General features: G+C 50.4%; 1 non-coding gene and 1 pseudogene across 1 annotated transcript; both read left to right on the top strand.

Moving 5' to 3' along the window:
- LOC120375816 overlaps nt 1–16324 on the top strand; it is a 647258-nt pseudogene that overhangs the window by 54028 nt on the left and 576906 nt on the right.
- LOC120376555 lies at nt 7600–7816 on the top strand. Its single transcript, XR_005587413.1, has one exon. It is a non-coding gene; the product is annotated as a small nucleolar RNA U3 (small nucleolar RNA).

The following is a 16324-nucleotide window of genomic DNA, read 5'->3' as shown; positions in this document are numbered from 1 at the left end:
TAGTTAGTGTTAGAGGGTTTATCCCTTCACCCTCCCATTACCGGGTCCTTCTCGCGTACACACAGAGCAGCAATACCCAAAGTCCAAAGGTGCAAACAATTAGATGTTTATTGGATTGAACTTCCAGCAAGCAATGATTCCAGTTTCCTTCCTCAGTGTCCCCATCCCAGCCCTGACGCCACAGAGCCTTGCCTGTGTCCCTGTTCCCATTCTCCCCCTTAGCAAAACATAGGACATGTGGTGACACATTTCCTGATAGGGCCAGGCATCAAGGTGGAAGGTGTTGATATTCCATTTGTCCCACTGCCCCTTGCGTAGTACAGTGCCCTGCACCTTCTCTCATACGGGTGTGTCACACCTGTTCCAATTAGCATCCAGACTTCCCACTATAGTGGGCCCGAGAAGGTTGGGTCCAGGTTATCTAGTACAGGGGGGAGGGGCTTACTCCATTACTTCTAGGTTATTTCCGTAGGCAACGTAACACAAGTATACTTAGCAATACACCAGCCGCTGTAATAATCCACAGAAACACCGAGAGACCTGAGCACTGCAGCATGGTCCAACATCCTGGCCACCACCGGAACACCTTCTCTCCTCCTTTGACGGGGTCAAGCTCTTAACATGTCCAGTTGCTGGCAGTTGTAATACGCTGCCGCTGCAGGTTTTCGTGCTTTTGTCCATTTCATAAGTCCATTGAATGTCCACAGAGAAATGGGTTATTGTCCAAACCAACTTAACCATGTGGTGTGGAATCAGGCTGTATGCGCTGGTTCGATTATTCACAGCAGTAAGATTCACAGATCTATCTGTGCGCCAAAGCCCAGAGAGCAGTGTGTAGTGTGGAATTTGGTTAGGGGCTGGTGTAATTGTGCCTCCAGTAATATGTACATTTCCAGCAAAACACCTCATACACAGTACACCCAATTGTCCACCCCTTGCCACGGGCCATTGGGTGTGCTCCTCCATGGCCATCAGGGAGGGGCACATTCAAACATCTTCTCTGGATTTACACCATTTTACACACCCCTCCATTGATTCCCAGCGAGCAAATCCCCTTCTCATTATTCCCATAGGGCTTGTGGGGCCCACCTCAGCTGCCGATTCACTTCCAGGCACCACGGTAGCTATTACACAGGTGCTGGCCTCCTAGTCAAGCATTTTGAATGTCCACACACATCTTCCCCCAGGTCAGCCTTTTGAAGCCATCCCCACCCATGTCATGAGGTTTTCTGTTCATTGAAACACAACAATGCTAACAACAAGACAAACACCACAGACAAACAACACAAAATATAGATTCATGGTATTATGGGTTAGTCTTTTGCTGGCACCAGCTTGCTTGTAGAGTGTCTGAAAAACAAAAGAAACAATTTCCACACACACACACATACCCGGTGGGGACAGATTAATGCTTAATAATAATAATACCACTTCCTTTTACAAATGTCCTTGCTAATTGCAGGAAAAACGGAAGAATTACCTCCAGGCTGTCCTTATTTTGTTCTATAGTCAGATAGTGAATTACCCCACTCGCTGGTCATTTATGAAATTCATGAGGTGGTGTGCCTCAGTTTCCCCTCTTGTACAACAGACCCAATTTGCAATAGTTTCTCTGCTGTATCAAGCTTTAAGTTTATCCTCAGGTAATAGCTGAGAGACAGCTTTAGATTTAGCTTTAGCACTGTACATACACACACACACTCCTTAGGATTAACCTGTCCCCCCTTATTTTCAGGCTTGACTTGTTTTTTCACCTCCCTTTCCTGGAGGGCCACAGTCTGAGTCTTCCAGTAGCTTGTTTGCTGACCAGATGTATTTATTATTTGCAACTCCTTTGTGCTGCCACTGATGGGCAGTTGTCTCCTTCCCCCATCAGCTAGGTCATTTGCATTCACACCGGCTTTCGGGTTGCTTTTCGATCCAAAGCCATCAGCAGCTCAGAGACACAATCAACTTCCACCGGAGTTCTGATTACTTTCCACTTTCATCTTCTGCCTCAAAGCACACAGATCTGAAAAAAAACCCACAACCTATTGTGGCTCCCTTTGGAGCCCTAATAGGGTTTGAATTAAGTACCATGTTTTGTTTGCATTTCTTTTATCCCTTCTTCAATATACACTGCACACGTCCTGGGAAAACGCACATTCCTTCCATAGTTTAACCTTCATGACATTATGTTACAAACCATAAGTCTCACTTTAGGTTTTTAAAACCTGACACAATTACACACAACATTTTGTTTTGTCTAACATCCCTTGCACTGCAATAATTTTTTTTTACACAACTGAACCCCGATTACACGTCCATCTTGTACAACCAGAGACAGCCAGGGGCAGGCAAGTTAAGTGCCAATAGAAACCTCGGACATTCCTTTAGTGATTTTGCTAACATTACCCAGGAGTCAAATCATTTTGATGAGATTATCTCTCCGCCTGCTGCCTGCAGCCGTCCCCTATAGACCATTTCTGTGGGCAAAGGGCCCATTTCCCCTCAGAATGTCTATAAATGCTTCTTGGGACAAAACATAGTGGTGGTAGCAGCCACTTTACCTGACCCTCTTGTATAATTTATGTAAGCAGAGTCAGGCTGAGCCCCACCCTGACATCTGGTGGTAAATTATGGGGAGTGCAGAAAGTGTTGCATTGGTATTTCGGTTATTTGCATGGGCACTCCCACCCCACTTAGCATACCGCAAAGCAGCATGGGATGGTTACTGTCACAGCTGTGGGAGCCCCCAATTTCGTTGTTATTGGGGCAGGAGGAATGAAATGTTGTCACCCTGATTGGGAAAATGGGGAACTACAAAATTGTCTTGTGATGGGGGGTTTCATTGTCAGCTGGATAGCGCTTGCTAGATGGGGCACATGGGTTCCAAAACCCATTGAAAGGAGAGAGGTGGGGCGGGCAGGCGGGCAGGCGGGCAGGCAGGGTCTGTACTTGGTGGTGTAGGCTCCTTGTGTGAGCAGGGGCGGCTCTAGAAATCGGGCTGCCCCAAGCAGCGCGGAGCGCTGCGCCGCCCTTCCCCGGTCCCGCGGCGGGTCCCCTCTTCCCGCGGCTCCGGTGGAGCTCCCGCCAGCATGCCTGCGGCAGGTCCACCGGAGCCCGGGATGAGCGGACCTGCCGCAGTCATGCCGGCGGGAGCTCAACCGGAGCCGCGGGAAGACAGGACCTGCCGCAGTCATGCCTGCAGCAGGTCCGCTCGTCCCGGGCTCCGGTGGACCTGCCGCAGGCATGCCGGCGGGAGCTCCACCGGAGCCAAATGCCGCCCCCCCGGGAAACGGCCGCCCCAAGCGCCTGCTTGGCGTGCTGGTGTCTAGAGCCGCCCCTGTGTGTGAGCCAGAAGCACCAGTTCCACCTGTGCCTCTCTCCACTGTGGAATGTCAGAGTTAACTTTTGATTCCCTTAAGAATCTAGATGCAGGTTACTGAGCTGAATTCACTAGTACTGGGGTTCCCCTACTATGAGCTGAAATCACTGAAGAGCTGGACTTGCTGAGCTGAGAGCACTGTGCTAATGAGTGGAGCTGAAATCACTGAAGAGCTGGACTTGCTGAGCTGAGAGCACTGTGCTGATGAGTGGGGGAGCCTGAAGCAATACTGGCAGAGCAGAGTGGAGCAGTTTGTGCAGCCACTGGGTGAGTGGAGCTGAGCAGCTCGTGAGGACGGCTGGAGCGGATCACAGGACAGCTGGTGGACCAAAGCAGCTGGCAGAGTGGAGCAGCCCACAGAGTAAGCGGAGCTGAGCTGTTTGCGGGGACGACTAGTGGAAGCAGAACCCCACGAAGAGGCAGGGCAGCTGGTCCCGAACCACGTAAGGTGCCCCTTTCTACCTAGGCTGGGGAGGGGGACCTCTGCAAAGAGACTCTTGAACTCTGGGCTGCCTGACCCGGGACAGAGACTTTTGAATTGTGGGACTTTTGGGACTGTGGGTGATTTAGGGGGGTTGCTGGACTCAAGGGCCCAGAGAGAAGGACACGGCCCAAGTTGCTGGGGTGGGTCTTTGCTCACAGTTTGACCTATGAACTCCAGTTGAGGTATTTTCCAAATTTCATGCTTGTTGTTGTTTATCTTATGTAATTAAACCTTTTCTGCTACACCAAGAGTCTGTGCTTGCGAGAGGGGAAGTATTGCCTCCTTGAGGCGCCCAGGGGTGTGTGTGTGTAAGATTTTCCCAGGTCACTGGGTGGGGGCTCGAGCTGGTCTGCATTACGTTGTGGGGAAGGGACCCCTAGGTATTGAACCTGGCCCTTGCTGCTATTGTTTCAGCCTGGCAGAGGGGTTACATTTAATTACTAAGCTTCCATCCAACATGAGTGCACAGAGCTGCACATACAGTTACATTTATATAACTGGGTTTTATTATTAAACCAAAAACTGCCTTCTTGTAACACCACAACTGTTGCCTTTTGCTATTTCCACAACTCAAAAATGTTTACTTTCCTCCAAACTCTGTATTATTAATTTTTGCAAAGCCCTGGCTGCGCTGCAGTGCTGAGGTGACTCTGCAGGGGGAGAAGCTGCTGTGGAGCAATGTAGAGCAGGTGCAGGAAGGAGCCGGGGTCACTATTCACATTCTGAACTGCACAATTTTCCAAATTTGGGAATGTCCGAGAACAATTCTAAGGGGAAAGTGAACGCAGAGCAGTGACACTGGAGGTGCCCAGACCTCCAACAGGGGCAGTGTGGAAATTAATATAATAATGGGAAGATCATTTGCGAAATTAGTCATCACTGACAAGATTTGTCTCTTCTTATTTCATGTTATGGTGTTATTTAGCGGAATCAGGACATATTTTTACTATGTTAATTAAATACTTAATTTTATTTAACTGAGCCAAAAACTTAGTGTCACTTATTTTTTCTCTGTCCTAGCAAGAACTAAATGAATTTTGTGACTTTCTGGAAAGTGCAGAGAGATAAAATGTGGGGAAATCAGTCTCTGTGTTTGTGAGCTGATGTTTTCCTCTCACAGGTCAGTGCCTGCATTGAAATACCAAGAGGGATCTAAGGGCTGGTGTACGCTGGGCACAGGGGTGTTTGCAGAAGGGGCGGGGCCTCAGGTGGAAGGGGCGGGGCAGGGCATTAGTCTCCCCCAGCTGGCGGTTCACACCCTGCCCATGGTGTTGCAATGACTGAGGCTGCCCAGGCTGCACTTGTAGCGAGGTTCTCCCACTACGTGGCCGCGCAGAGGCTGCAGGAGACAGGCAGGGGGCAGCAGGGGAAGTGGCGACACAGGGGCTCTCAGCAGCAGGGTGAAGGACAACGCTGTGGAGCAGCAGCGACGCAGAGTGAACAGGGCAAACCGAGAGCCAGTTGAAGGAGTGGCAGCAGCAGAAGCTGAGAGTTTGCTTGATGCCTTCACCCGCTGCTGTTTTCTGCTGGTCGCTGGGTGACAGTTCCTGCCTGTGGCAGCTGGGGGCTGTGGGATCCCCTCGCTGCCTGTGGCAGCTGGGAGCAGGGGGGTCCCCTCGCTACCCATGGCACCCGGGGTCCATGGGGTCCCCTCGCTGCCTGTGGCGGCCGGGAGCTGGGGGGTCCCCTCGCTGCCCGTGGTACCTGTGGTCCATGGGGTCCCCTTGCTGCCCGTGGCAGCCAGGGTCCATGGGGTCCCCTCACTGCCCATGGCGGCCGGGGGCCATGGGGTCCCCTCGCCGTCCATGGCGGCTGGGAGCCGTGGGGTCCCCTCGCTGCCTGTGGTGCCCAGGGTCCGTGGGTCCCCTCGCTGCCTGTGGTGGCCGGGGGCCATGGGGTCCCCTCGCTGCCCGTGGCGGCCGGGGGCTGTGGGGTCCCCTCGCTGCCTATGGTGCCCGGGGTCCATGGGGTCCCCTCGCTGCCCATGGTGGCCATGGTCCGTGGGGTCCCGATGGCAGCTGGGGGCTCTGGCATCCACCTGCAGTGGCTGGGAGCTATGGGGCCATCTGCAATGGCATTTGGCTGAGGCTTCTCCTCACCCCCCATGGTGGCTGCGCACTCCAGGCTCTGCCTGCAGTGTCTGAGAGCTGGGGGCTCCCTCGCTTGCCTGTGTCAGCTGGGAGCTCCAAGGTCTTCAGAGCTGCAGAGTCTATTAGCAATGACGTGGGGCTGCAGGGTCCTCACACCCAGGGGCGGCTCTAGAAATTGGGCTGCCCCAAGCAGCGCGGAGCGCTGCGCCGCCCTTCCCCGGTCCCGCGGCGGGTCCCCTCTTCCCGCGGCTCCGGTTGAGCTCCTGCCGGCATGCCTGCGGCAGGTCCACCGGAGCCCGGAACGAGCGGACCTGCCGCAGTCATGCCTGCGGGAGCTCAACCGGAGCCGCGGGAAGACGGGACCCGCCGCAGTCATGCCTGCGGCAGGTCCGCTTGTTCCCGGCTCCGGTGGACCTGCCGCAGGCATGCCGGCGGGAGCTCCACCGGAGCCAAATGCCGCCCCCCCGGGAAACGGCCGCCCCAAGCGCCTGCTTGGCGCGCTGGTGTCTAGAGCCGCCCCTGCTCACACCATCAATGCCTGCTGGGAAATCCTGGGTCCACTCACAGTGGCTGGGAGCTCTGGGGTCCACTCATAGGAGCTGGGAGCTGCAGGGTCCATATACAGTGGTGTGGGGCTGTGGGGGCTCCCCCGCCAGCCATGGCTGCAGAGGTAGTATATATATTGTGTGAATGGTGCTCACATAACACAGAGAAAGTTGCCTATGCAGCTCACAATAGTAAATAGGGTCAGACCAGAAGAGATCTTCTTTCCAAGTGGGAATTGTACAGGGAGGAACAACAGACCTAGTGCAGCTGTGTTGCCACTGTCTACTAGCACTGAAATGGTTCCGAATGCCTTGGGTCAAGTGGCACCAGTTCTAAAAGTAAGGGTGATCTAGTGCTGTGGTTCTCAAACAGGGGTATCCAATGGTCTTCCAGGGGGTACAGCAACTCATCTAGATATTTGCCTTGTTTTACAACAGGCTACATAGAAAGCACTAGCAAATTTGTGACAAATTAAAATTCATACATTGATTTGTTTATACTGTTCTCTATACTATACACTGAAATGTAAGTACAATACTTATATTCAAGGGATTTATTTTTATAAATATTGCATCTGATTTTGTAAGCAAGTAGTTTTTAAGTGAGGTAAAACTTGGGGGTATGCAAGAGAAATCAGACTCCTGAAAGGGGTACAGGTGTCTCTAAAGGTTGAGACCCACTGATTTAGTGCAGGTACCACTGGTAACATAGAACCCTGCAAAAACTTCTAGTGCAGATGAATTTGAGAGCAAGCCAGAGAGAAACAGCTGGAGCATGCTAGAAAGGGCTGACCTGTCCCGATTGTCTGTGCCTGACAAGCTGTCATGTGGTACGGAGGAGCCTGTGAGAGGTATGGCAAAGCAAGAGGGTTTGATTAGTTGCTAGGAGCTCCACATGCTAATCAGGAGGTGTGTTTCTGTAAATAGCAACATAAACATCTTCTAATGGCCAGTCTTCTAAAGCTGTCTCAATTGTGCTTAATGAAATGGGGACCTGGTTTTAGATTTTTGTTCTCTAATTCACTGGGGGTGAAACCCCTTGTATGAAAACATTCACCATGGGAAGAAAGCTTGCGCACATTAGCCTGGGTGTGTAGCCGAGCACAGCTTTATAAGACTATATTTTCAGGGATCATTTCTATAGTTTGTAACTAGAGAAGTGTGGTTGAAAGTGTCTGACCTTGCTAACCACGATGAGGAGTTAAAGTGTTCTTTTCTGAGCATGAAGTGAGTGGACAGTGTTGCTTTAATACATCTGCTGTCTGCTATTGATGACTGTTCTTGCTTTCCTTTTGGGAAGCTGAGAAGAAGAGAACACAGACTGAGTGGTTAGTTCTTATAAAACAAATTTAAAAATAAATGTTTTGGTTTTCTTTTCTGTTATCTGAGCTTGTTTAAAGCTGTTGTTTAGTGGCAAGTCTTAATTTCTTTTGGTAGAATTTGGAAGAAAAGTAAAGGTAGTGTGAAAACTGGTGTTTTAAAGGTTTCTAATTCAGTTCTTACTGAAAGTTTTTTAAGTTTGCTTTATGCTGCTCTCTCTCTTTTTCTTGTAATCTATTTCAGAATTTACGTAGGGTTCTGTGTCTGCACGTTCTCTTCCTTTTCCACTTGCTTCTCTCTTCTTCCTTTCCCATTTTTCAGGAAGCCCCTATTTTTACTTCTCCTGCTCTGGCAGGGGGTACGCAGTTTGCTCTTGGCCCCAAGCCCATCAGACAATCCACACAGGATCTGAGAGTAGCTGTCTCTTGGCCGTATAGTGGGTAGAGGGTTCTAAAGCTGTGTCAGGGTATGTCTACACTATGGGATTATTCTGATTTTACAGAAACCAGTTTTTGGAAACAGATTATATAAAGTCAAGTGAACACGGCCACACTAAGCACATTAATTTGGTGGTGTGCGCCCATGTACTGAGGCTAGTATCGATTTCCAGAGCGTTGCACAGTGGGTAGCTATCCCATAGTTCCTGCAGTCTCCCCCACCCATTGGAATTCTGGGTTGAGATACCAGTGCATGATGGGGCAAAAACAGTGTCGTGGGTGATTCTGAGTAAATGTCGTCAGTCAATCCTCCCTCCATGAAATCAATGGCAGATAATCATTTCGCGCCCTTTTCCCTGGATTGCCCGGGCAGACGCCATAGCATGGCAACCATGGAGCCCATTCAGCCTTTTTTTCACCGTCACTGTATGTCTACTGGATGGTGCTGACAGACGCGGTACTGCAGTGCTACACACCAGCATCCCCTTGCCTTTTGCAAGTTAGCAAAGATGGTTATAAGCTGTACTGTATCAAGTATCAGAGGGGTAGCCGTGTTAGTCTGGATCTGTAAAAGCAACAAAGAATCCTGTGGCACCTTATAGACTAACAGATGTTTTGCAGCATGAGCTTTCGTGGGTGAATACCCACTTCTTCGGATGCAAGTGGTGGAAATTTCCAGGGGCAGGTTTATATATGCAAGCAAGAAGCAAGCTAGAGATAACGAGGTTAGTTCAATCAGGGAGGATGAGGCCCTGTTCTAGCAGTTGAGGTGTGAAAACCAAGGGAGGAGAAACTGGTTCTGTAATTGGCAAGCCATTCACAGTCTTTGTTTAATCCTGAGCTGATGGTGTCAAATTTGCAGATGAACTGGAGCTCAGCAGTTTCTCTTTGAAGTCTGGTCCTGAAGTTTTTTTGCTGCAGGATGGCCACCTTAAGATCTGCTATTGTGTGGCCAGGGAGGTTGAAGTGTTCTCCTACAGGTTTTTGTATATTGCCATTCCTAATATCTGATTTGTGTCCATTTATTCTTTTCCTTAGAGACTGTCCAGTTTGGCCGATGTACATAGCAGAGAGGCATTGCTGGCATATGATGGCATATATTACATTGGTGGACGTGCAGGTGAATGAACCGGTGATGGTGTGGCTGATCTGGTTAGGTCCTGTGATGGTGTTGCTGGTGTAGATATGTGGGCAGAGTTGGCATCGAGGTTTGTTGCATGGGTTGGTTCCTGAGCTAGAGTTACTATGGTGCGGTGTGCAGTTACTGGTGAGAATATGCTTCAGGTTGGCAGGTTGTCTGTGGGCGAGGACTGGCCTGCCACCCAAGGCCTGTGAAAGTGTGGGATCATTGTCCAGGATGGGTTGTAGATCCCTGATGATGCGGTGGAGGGGTTTTAGCTGGGGACTGTATGTGATGGCCAGTGGAGTCCTGTTGGTTTCTTTCTTGGGTTTGTCTTGCAGTAGGAGGCTTCTGGGTACACGTCTGGCTCTGTTGATCTGTCTCCTTATTTCCTCGTGCGGGTACTGTAGTTTTGAGAATGCTTGGTGGAGATTTTGTAGGTGTTGGTCTCTGTCTGTGGGGTTAGAGCAGATGCGGTTGTACCTCAGTGCTTGGCTGTAGACAATGGATCTTGTGGTGTGCCCGGGATGGAAGCTGGAGGCATGAAGGTAGGCATAGTGGTCGGTAGGTTTTCGGTATAGGGTGGTGTTAATGTGACCATCAATTATTTGCACCGTAGTGTCTAGGAAGTGGACCTCCCGTGTAGATTGGTCCAGGCTGAGGTTGATGGTGGGGTGGAAGCTGTTGATATCGTGGTGGAATTTTTCCAGAGTCTCCTTCCCATGCGTCCAGATGATGAAGATGTCATCAATGTAGCGTAGGTAGAGAAGGGGCGTGAGTGGACGGGAGCTGAGGAAGCGTTGTTCCAGGTCAGCCATAAAAATTTTGGCATATTGTGGGGCCATGCGGGTGCCCATAGCAGTGCCACTGATCTGGAGATATATATTGTCATCAAATTTGAAATAGTTGTGTCTGAGGATAAAGGCACAGAGCTCAGCAACCAGTTGTGCTGTGGCATCATCAGGGATACTGTTCCTGACAGCTTGTATTCCATCCGCGTGTGGGATGTTGGTGTAGAGAGCCTCTACATCCATGGTGGCCAGGATGGTGTTTTCTGGAAGGTCACCAATGCATTGTAGTTTCCTCAGGAAATCAGTGGTGTCACGGAGATAGCTGGGAGTGCTGGTGGCATAGGGTCTGAGTAGAGAGTCCACGTATCCAGACAGTCCTTCAGTGAGAGTTCCAATGCCCGAGATGATGGGGCATCCAGGATTTCCGGGTTTGTGGATTTTGGGCAGTAGATAGAATAGCCCTGGTCGGGGCTCTAAGGGTATGTCTAAGGGATCTACAACCCATCCTGGAGAATGATCCCACACTTTCACAGGCCTTGGGTGGCAGGCCAGTCCTCGCCCACAGACAACCTAGATCATTCTCTTCTTTAAGTTTTGTTTAATGAAGAGGTAGTCCTGGCTAAACTATCAGGCAAGCCTACTAAAGAACTAGAGAAGCAAATGGCTGCTCTATGTCAGAGCCCCAGACATCTAGCAGAAATGATGAGCTGCATGTCATTCTAGGGGGTGCCCCTACAACAACCCCATCCATTGCTTCCCTCCTCCCCCACCCCTCCTGGGCTTCCGTGGCAGTTATCCCCCCATTTGTGTGATGAAGTAATAAAGAGTACATGAATTTGAAACAACACTGACTTTATTGCCTCTGCAAGTAGAGCTCAAAGGCAGGAAGGGGAGGGCAGCCTCCACCTGCTATGATATTCCAGGCAGGACTGAATCGCCATTAGACAAAGCTTAAAGAAGAGAATGACCTGGGAGTCATTCCCATTTTTGCCCAGGCACCCCTGGCCGACCTCACTAAGGCCAACCAGGAGCACTCACGGGACGACGATGACAGATACCAGTCCTCCCATAGCAGCTGCCCTCAGGAAGGGAAAGAAAGGGGATGCTGCTGTGTAGCGCTTCTGCACCGCGTCTGCCAGCAGCATCCAGTAGACATACGGTGACATTGAAGAAAGGCGAGAAACCATTTTTTTCCGTTTGCTTTTGGGGGGGTGAACATATACCCTGAACCACCCGTGACAATATTTTTGACCCTTCAGGCTTTGGGAACTCACCCAAGAATTTTCTTGACTAGCTTCACCTCTGCACCAACTTGCACTTTTCCTGAGCCTGGCTAGCTCAGTTGGTAGAAGCAGCAAAGAGTCTTGTGGCACCTTATAGACTAACAGACGTTTTGATATAAACTCGTAGTGTTGACTGGGCCAGAGAGAGCAGCAGGTTTCCCCTATTGTTTCTTGCTCTTGTTTTCTTGACTAGTTTCTCCTCTGCACCAACTTGCTCTTGTGCTTCATGAGCCTGACTAGCTTAGTTGGTAAAGTATCAGACTTTTAATTTGAGGATCCACAGTTCAAATCCATGGTTAGGTGATAAACTACTCATGAAGATCTTAAACTGTCTTTCTCATGTCCTCTTTGATGTTACTTTTTCTCTGCAGGATTTTCCCTTCCCTCAGAAGGGCCTTTCTCTGTGTGGGTTTGAAGGGGCAACTTCCTGACAGCTCCTCTGTCCTTGCAGCCTGGAGGAATAAAGGTCTCTGGGCATAGAGCATGTTCCTCCCCTGCACACACACACACACACACATACATACACACAGAATGTCCCTAAGGAATTAGAATCACCTGCTGCCTTCACCTGTCCTGCTGGATCCCCAAATGAAGATGCTCTTCAGCCCAAACCCATGTACCCTCTTTTCCCAGTGCCCCTAAATCCCAACCCTCAGCCCCTCCTATGCTCACTGCTTCTCACTCCCAACCAGAGCCTGAACCTCTTCACCCTTCTCCTCTGTCCCATCCCACAGCCCCCTCCTATTCCCAGTGCCCCTCAATCCCCACCCACAGCCCCTCCCATTCCCAGTGCCCCTCAATCCCAACCCACGGCTCCCTCAATCCCTCCAGCAGCAAGTGCTTCAGACCCCCTCAGGAAGATTTTCTTGCAAGGTTTTGTGTAGGAGTCTGCATGTGGATTTTACAGTATGTGGGAAATATGTTGGATTGCTTGCCGAAATGATCATGTTTGGCTGGTGTTGGATTCCCAGTCTCCATGTTACAGGGGCAGGAGAAATAAAGCGTTGTTGTGTGAATCGAGGGCAGCACAACTGTGCTTGGCAGACCCTGATTGAGGGACTCACCCTCAATTCAATAGCCTTTGCTAGGCAGGGGACAGGGGTTCCAAAGCCAAGCGGGCTGGAGCCTGGGTCTCAATACTAAAATGTAGGTGTTAGACCAATGTTAGGACAGGGTGGCAGTGGAGGGATGAGTGAGTCCCTAGACAACATAGTGAGTACGGGGCCTTCTTATTTCCCCCTTTTCCACCCAGGATGGCAGGTGAACTCTACAGAGGCACCTCTGGGCTTGCACTGACTAAGGACAACAGCTGTGAGTGGGGTGCAGAGCGGGGTAGGCTCATGTTAAAGGACTTTTGGTTGCTGGACTTACAAACTGTAGGGAGAAAGACACTGCCCAGCTTATTTGGGGGTGGATCTTTCCCTCGTGGTTTATGTTTATGTGTTGGGGCTGCTGACATGACTTCTGCTAACCCTGGGCTTACATTGCAGTGTAGACATACCCTGAGAGGGCATCTATACTGTGGTAAAATCCCGCTGGCCCGGCTGGCCTGGATGATCTGATTTGGGCTCCTGGGGCTCATACTGGAGCCCAGGCTCAGAGACCCTCACCCCTCGTGGGGTATCGGAGGCTGGGCTCAAGCCCAAGTGTCTACACTGTAATTTTATAACCCTGCAGCACAAGCCCCACAAGCCTGAATCAACTGACCCAGGGTTTGAGAATAGTGACTTGGGTGTGTTAATGGCAGTGTAGACATAATGCTAGGCTATGTCCGCACTGCAATGAAACACCCACGGTTGTCCCGTGCCAGTGCAGGCTCCCGGGGCTTGCGCTGCGGGGTGGTAAATTTGCACTGTAGACACCTCGGCTCAGGCTCAATACCAGGCTCTGGGACCCCACAAGGTTGGGAAGGAGTTTAGCAAGCGAAAAAGGTAAAATGGCAGTGGAGTATTACCCTGGACTCAACGGCATTTCTCCATTGGTCTGTCTGCTAATCCAGGATTCTGTCTGGGGGGCAGAAGTACCCGGACAGCTGGGCGGGGGAAGGGGGCACCGAAACATCCGGGATCTTACCTGGGAGGACAGCGGCGCTTGCAGCTCGACATGAGATGGGGGTGGGGGAAGCAGGAGCATTTCCCAGTTCCAGGCTGTCCCCGTCTGGCCAAGGCACAGAGCTCACAAGCAGAGTTTAAAGCTCCAGCTGCCAAACTGCAAAACAAGCCGGGCCCTGTGGCTGGTACCTGTGATCCCAACTCCTGGGGAGGCTGAGGCTGGCGGATCACTTGAGCTCAGGAGTTCTGGGCTGCAGGGGGCTGTGCCGATCGGGTGTCTGCACTAAGTTCAGCATCAATATGGTGATCCCGGGGAAGCTTGGGGTCTCCAGGTTGCCTAAGGAGGGGTGAACTGGCCCAGGTCAGGAAACGGAGCAGGTCAAAACTCCCTTGCTGATCAGTAGTGGGATTGCACCTGTGAATAGCCCCTGCAGTGTAGCCTGGGCAAGACAGTGAGACACAGTCTCTTTTTATACAGACACCCCCTGCAGAGCCTGGATGGGGGGATGGGAGCACCCACATGCTGGGGATTCTGATTTGGGGGGAGGGATGCACCCAAGCAACACGGATCTTGAAAAGGGGAACAGAGACACCCACAGATCCCGGATGGGGGCAGGCAGGGGAAACCACACACGGGAGCTAGTTCATGGGGTGGGGGACAGAGACACCCACCGGGGATCCTGGATGGGAGCACCCACATGATGGGGATCTTGAACTGGGAGGAGGCAAGCACCATGTACCAGAGGTTCTGAAGGGGGAACAGGGACACCCACACACCAGGTGTCTTGCAGCAAGAGCTGCGGTCTTCATTTACACAGGGCAGAGATGGGGAATTAACCATGTCCCTTACGGAGCTTGTTCCACTAGATAATTAGCCTCACGGTTAAAAAATGGTAATTTCCAGTTGGCATTTTGTGACATTGACTGCAAACCAATGGGGTTGTGTTCAACCTTTATCTGGTGAATTAAAGAACCCTTTAAAATCAGATATTCCCCCCTCTGGGAATTTTTAAAACTGTGTATTTAAAATCAGTGACTAAATCCCCTCTTAACCTCCAGTCAATGAAATCTATTGCGCTTCTTCAATCTCTCGCTGTAGACAGAAGAGAACAATGCACATTTTCCTTGTTTTTAAAGGCAAAAATCCTGATCTTTCCAAGGGGATCTTCTGCTTCAACTGTCAGTTTGGGGAAGGATTTGGCTTCCTGGGTTATAATCTGCCTGCTGGGTTATAATCTGCAGTCTGTCAGCTAAGCCATAGTACCTGCTATTATTTAAAGTATCATGTTTGCCCACACCTGACTCCCTGCCATCCCCACTGGGGCCTGAACACGCTTTGCTTGTGTTTGGATTCTGCAAAGCAGAGGAGCAGGTGACATTTTCCTTGCAAGCTGTGTTTGTGTGTGTGTGTGTGTGAATCTTTGGCCAGGTCTGCACTACAAAGTTATTTCAGCATCATTATATTGCTCAGGTGTGTGAAGAACACACAATGCTCCCTCGGTCAGCAGCTTTTGGCTGGTGCACACACTGCAATGCCACGTCTGGCGACAAAACTGCCCTGTTTTGGTGACAAAATAAAACCACCTCGACGAGAGGCCTAGAGCTTTTTGCAGCAAACTTAAAGTGACAAATTGTCAGTGTAAATGCTGCTGGTCATTATATCACCATAACTGGTCTCCACCAGTATCCCACAATGCCTGCCGTGAACTCACCTGCCCTGCATTCCTGCTACAGAGTCTGGGCCCCTCCCCTTTCATAGCTCCAGAAAGTTCTGACTGCTGAGCTGTTATCTACACTGGGATTACGTTTATATAACGGCATTGCCAGCCTAGATAATGTAATTACACCAACCTAATTTTGTAGTGTAGACCTGTCCAAAGAATCACACACACACCTTGGGAGCAAAACGTCACCTGCTCCTCTGCTTTACAGAATACAAACATGAGCAACACTTGTCAGGGCCCAGTGGGGATTGGCAGAAAGTCAGGTGTGGGCAAACATGATACTTTAAATAATAGCAGGTACTATAGCTTAGCTGGTTAAAACCTTTGTTTTGTAAGCAGGAGATCCTCGGTTGAACTCCCAGTAGTACCTTGAGGAGTGGCTTTGTGGCACCTGGGATTGGCTACTGTCAGAAGACAAGATTCAGAGCTAGATGGATCTATGGTTTAAATTACACTCACAGGCACTGATAATCGAGTTACTGAAAGTTTGGGTGTTAAGAGCTGATAGGTCAGGGATCCACTCCTCAATGTGGTTTTACCATTTCCACTTGCTAAACTCCCTCCCAACCTCTATAAAATTACAGTGCAGACATATGGGCTTGAGCCCAACCTCTGAGGCCCCATGAGGGTTTCTGAACCCAGGCTTCAGCGTGAACACAAATATCTGCACCACAGTTTTTAGCCCCTCAGCTTTAGCTCCAGGAGCCCAAGTCAGATGACCCAGGCCAGCCCTGCTGCCATCTTTATCCCAGGAGAGATGGACTCTAAGGGTACGTCTCCATTGCAATGGAAGACCAGGTGTGGCACGCTCTGCTCAAAGCAGCACCTTGAAGCCCCATATTCACCACTCTCATATAATGATAATATGGTTGGTACAAAGTGTGCCTGGTGAGGTATCATTTCAAAAGTCTTGATCTGTTGAACATTAATATCTTGTTGGATTGTGTGTGCTCGCATTGGTTGGGAAGTTATGAAGTTTTGCTCTGTGTGTGTGTTACTGAGATATGTTATGAGGTTGGGAAATGCCCCCCACCGGCCTTTCAGGTGTGACAATGGAGGAGCCAGACTCGCTGCTGGCCCATTGAGGGGATCCACAGTCCCAAGGACTATCC

The sequence above is a fragment of the Mauremys reevesii genome, linkage group 12 (genome assembly GCF_016161935.1).
Source record: "Mauremys reevesii isolate NIE-2019 linkage group 12, ASM1616193v1, whole genome shotgun sequence".
Taxonomy (NCBI): domain Eukaryota; kingdom Metazoa; phylum Chordata; order Testudines; family Geoemydidae; genus Mauremys; species Mauremys reevesii.
This window is presented reverse-complemented; position numbering and strand designations above follow the sequence as displayed.